We start from the raw sequence: 5,000 nt of genomic DNA on the forward strand, positions 1-5,000 counted from the left end.
TCCAAGCAGCGCTGTGAGGATGTGCCTTGACACAGCAGGGCTTTGCTTTGAATTCAACTAACGATGACTATTCTGTTAGCAGGTATAATGTTTACCATGTTCCACCTCTTCGGTAACATGCTAACATTCACAAGTTAGCACTAAACACAAAGTACAGCTGTACAGCATGATGGCCAGGTGATGGGCTGGATGAAAGGTCACGGGGTCACCAGGGTTACTACTGTGTGCGTGTAGATTTCATGGCAATCCGCTCAATCGGTGTGTAGACATTTGAAACAAATCCAGACATTATGCTCGTGTCAAGTTATTAGGATTCATCTTCCAGGAGCATCAATGTTTCTGAACAAACTGTAACGGCGATCCAGTCGATAGTTCTTGAGATATTTCAGTCTGAAGCACTGAAGCTACCGATGGAGCCGCTCTGAGCTAGAAATGCTACAGCTGCTCAAACTGTAACTGTGATGCAATGAGAAGCTGCCAACAAATAATTCACTTTTGATGATATATCTAATTTGGCAACGACACAGCAAGACCTGGATTAAAGAGAAGCCACTGTGATTAGCTTGTTAGCTTTAATGCATGATTAGCCTGTTAGCTGTAACACATGATTAGCCTGTTAGCTGTAACACATGATTAGCCCGTTAGCTTTAACGCATGATTACCCTGTTAGCTGTAACACATAATTAGCCTGTTAGCTGTACCTCATGATTAGCCCGTTAGATGTAACACATGATTAGCCTGTTAGCTTTAACGCATGATTAGCCCGTTAGCTGTAACACATAATTAGCCTGTTAGCTGTACCTCATGATAAGCCCGTTAGCTGTACCTTATGATTAGCCTGTTAGCTGTAACTCATATCACTTCTCACTGTGTTACTGGGCGGAGGAGAGGTCAGGGGAATGAGCACAGCCTTTGTCCGTGAAGCTGTTTATTCCTGTGAACACACCTGCAGGAGGAGAGGTGACCTCAGCTCTCGGTGCTTCTCAGGTTCCATGTTAGCCAGGATTTGTCTTCACTTCCAGTTTTTCAGAGGCTTCAACGTGAAGTTTATTTCTCCTCCATCTTCCTGTTGGATGGAGGGGCAGACACACCCCTTTCCTCAGGAGCTGCTTTTCTCTGACAGCACAGATTACTGAGAGGCAAATGCATTTAGAAATACCGGCCTCATTTTCTTTGCTAACACACTGAGTGTTGCATCAATACATGGTTCATCTAAGGTCTTCTGTTGTTCCATTACGTTCAGCATATGACATATTTATACAAGCTCAAGGAATACTAAGATCACATGATACCAACAGCTCTGGGCAAAAGAAAAGCAACTCCAAATTAGTTTGATCTCTATTTTTGAAGTAAGTGAAATTCAATATAAAGACAGAGACGATGTGAGGAGAGGATAGAGACAGTGGGTTAAGCTCAGGTTGCTGTTGACAGCAGGAGGGCTTGGTGGCAAAAACACTTTGCGTTGTCTCTGCTGGAGTGCTGAGCCTCTGCCTCAGCCTTCCTGTAGATCCAGCCTTCTGCTGTTGACAGAGGGCTGGAGCTAATGCTACCGGCCCGCTCCCTCCATCTGGAGCGAGCAGTCTGGTTTTGGTGTTGATCAAGACTCTGCTTTAATTCAAGATCTCCTCAGATCGCATCCCTCTGGTTTGATTGAATACATTGTAGCAAATTGAAACGCTTCGCTTGATCACTTTCCTGAGAGCCACTCTCTCTAAATCAACCACACTAGAAGGTTACAAATGCTAATGTACACTATGTTTAACATTTTAGTTGAGTGTGTTAGCATGCTAACATTTGCCAATTAGGTATAAATAGTAAAACAATAGTAACAGTAGTAAAGCTCTGGCAGTATAAGTATTGGACAAGAGGGGCACTGCAGAAACAATGGGCATTATGAAATCAAAGTCCTCAGAAATAAATAGAAATATTTCTGTCGCGTTAGTTCAGAAAAAAGGTGTTTCATGAAAGTCAGAAAAAAAGGGCAAAAATGTTTTCTCAAGAGAACACATTACGGCGCTAGCATTAACCTAGCATTGACCTATCATTAACCTAGCATTGACCTAGCATTAACCTATCATTGACTTACTATTGACCTAGCATTAACCTAGTATTGACCTAGCATTGACATAGCATTAACCTAGCATTGACCTAGCATTAACCTAGCATTAACCTAGCATTGACATAGCATTGACCTAGCATCGACCTGGTATTGACCTAGTATTGACATAGCATTAACCTGGTATTGACCTAAAATTGACATAGCATAAACATAGCATTAACCTATCATTGACCTATCATTGACCTAACATTAACCTGGTATTGACCTAGTATTGACCTAGCATTAACCTAGCATTGACCAAGCATTGACCTAGCATTGACCTAGCATTAACCTAGCATTAACCTAGCATTAACCTAGCATTGACCTAGCATTGACCTAGCATCGACCTGGTATTGACCTAGTATTGACATAGCATTAACCTAGCATTAACCTACCGTTGACTTAGCATTAACCTAGAATTGACCTAGCATTGACCTAGTATTGACCTAGCATTAACCTAGTATTGACCTAGCATTGACCTAGCATTGACCTAGTATTAACCTAGTATTGACCTAGCATTGACCTAGCATTAACCTAGTATTGACCTAGCATTGACCTAGCATTGACCTAGTATTAACCTAGTATTGACCTAGCATTGACCTAGCATTGAGACGTTCTTTGCACACAAACTCCAACAATATGAGGATACAATTAATGTCATATATGGTCCGCATCCATTCTTTATGACCATCATATTCCTTAAAAATATCTTTTAGTTTAAAGATGAATTCCTAAGGCAATTCTTGAAATGCATATTGTTGCCTAAAGACTGGAGTGAGAAGAGTTGAACCCACACTGCTGATCGTCTCGACAGCCTTCTGGTCCTTTCCCTGTGTGAGAGGCTGAGCGTCTCAGGACACGATGTAACATCAGAGGAACAATAAACCAGATGCACATTTTCAACAGTGTGACTGTTGTGATTGTGGTATTGCCGTAACATGTTTCTAAGAAGAATGTTTTAAATGTTGTGGTTATATTGCAATATTTAAATCAGATGTTCAGCAATTGAAAAGAAAATGTAAACTGTCTAAATTGCTCCTCAAACGATTCTAATAATACACATCAGAACAAGTGCCTTGACTGGAGATGTTGATCAAACCTCCTCTGCCATGTATCTGCATTCATTTCCATCGGAATAGCTGCTTTCCCTGACAGCACATTTCCTCTGAAGCTGGAGGCCGGTGAACGCAGAGTTGCAGTTGGAATACAGGCCAGGGATCCAGCATCATGGTGGGAAGAGGCAGTGTCATTGGGAAAGTGAGCGGTGTGGATGTGGAATGTGACTGAATGAGCCAATCGATGGGAGAGCAGAGTGCTGGAGACATGACCTCTATCATCAATCTAATCACGATGGTCAGACAACAATGTACATTTATTTTATCACATCCAAGGACCATACCAGTAATCCGCCATATTCAATTTACAGCAATCATGTATAATTTACATCACTCTGACTATTTGCGAATGACTATGCGGTCAAGAATTAACTTTTGAATTAAAATAATAAAGATATCACAGCGGGACACACTCAGAGCAGCAGAACACAAACACAAGCAGATGCATTCATAAGCTTTGAGGTTCACACATTGTTCCTGTTCCTCAGCCATTACCATTAATCACTCACCGCTTTTCACTGTGTAACATCCAACCAGCACAGGAAGCCAGGCAGAGGGCGTTGTCTTCTCCAACCAATCAGAGAGGCTGAGCCTGACTCCTCCTCTTCAGGCGCACAAGAGAGGAAGTGATGCTGAAAGAGAGGAGGAGGAGTCCCATCAGAGCAGTCCGGGGTCAGCTGAACCGAGACGAATGAAGAAAAAGATGGAGAGGAATGGTGACGGCAAGAAAGAGCAACAACATGCTGTCGGACAATTAAAAAAGATGGAAAGGTTATTCCAGAAGAGGAGAGAAGGATGTGAAGAGAGACACAAAGACTCAGTTCAGCAGCTCATAGTGAGCAGGAGCTTTTCATGTCACCTGCTCGTTCCCTTCAGCCCGTTCTCCACTCAGGCTCTGGTAGCCTCAGGTCCAGTCTATAGTGCCGCCCAACTCTTCTTCATCCTTCTTCTTCATCCCTCTTCCTTCATCCTTCTTCCTTCATCCGTGTTTCTCTCCATCAGGAAGGCCAAAGGCACGAAGTGAAAGAAAGTATTGTCCAGAGTAAATTGAACTTCTTTGCTTTGTAATGTTTTACACATGGACACTATAAGCAGGAGACGTGGACACTGAAAGCAGGAGACATGGACACTGAAAGGAGGAGACATGGACACTGAAAGCAGGAGACACATGGAAACTGAAAGCAAGAGACACATGGACACTGAAAGCAGGAGACACATGGACACTGAAAGCAGGAGACATGGACACTGAAAGCAGGAGACATGGACACTGGAAGCAGGAGACATGGACACTAGAAGAAGGAGACACATGGACACTGGAAGCAGGAGACATGGACACTGAAAGCAGGAGACACATGGACACTGAAAGCAGGAGACACATGGACACTGAAAGCAGGAGACATGGACACTGGAAGCAGGAGACATGGACACTGCAAGCAGGAGACATGGACACTGGAAGCAGTAGAGACACATGGACACTGTAAGCAGGAGACATGGACACTGGAAGCAGGAGACACATGGACACTGGAAGCAGGAGACATGGACACTGGAAGCAGGAGACACATGGACACTGGAAGCAAGAGACACATGGACACTGGAAGCAGGAGACATAGACACTGGAAGCAGGAGACGTGGACACTGCAAGCAGGAGACACATGGACACTGGAAGCAGGAGACATGGACACTGGAAGCAGGAGACACATGGACACTGGAAGCAGGAGACACATGGACACTGAAAGCAGGAGACACATGGACACTGAAAGCAGGAGACATGGACACTGGAACCAGGA

The 5,000-nt window shown here is 43.7% G+C and overlaps 1 protein-coding gene across 1 annotated transcript in view; it reads right to left on the bottom strand.

Annotated features, from left to right (window-relative positions):
* abhd13 (abhydrolase domain containing 13) overlaps nt 1–4,335 on the bottom strand; it is a 12,353-nt gene extending 8,018 nt beyond the window's left edge. The window contains exons 1-2 of the mRNA XM_068601777.1: nt 4,073–4,335; nt 3,723–3,845 (exon numbers count right to left, since the gene is read on the bottom strand). The gene's annotated coding sequence lies outside the window, so the exon portion shown is untranslated. The remainder of the gene's footprint in view (nt 1–3,722; nt 3,846–4,072) is intronic.
* Between the last annotated feature and the right edge of the window lie 665 nt (nt 4,336–5,000).

The sequence above is a fragment of the Clinocottus analis genome, unplaced genomic scaffold (genome assembly GCF_023055335.1).
Source record: "Clinocottus analis isolate CAN_PGR_092001 unplaced genomic scaffold, fCliAna1.0.p SCAF_54, whole genome shotgun sequence".
Lineage (NCBI taxonomy): Eukaryota > Metazoa > Chordata > Actinopteri > Perciformes > Cottidae > Clinocottus > Clinocottus analis.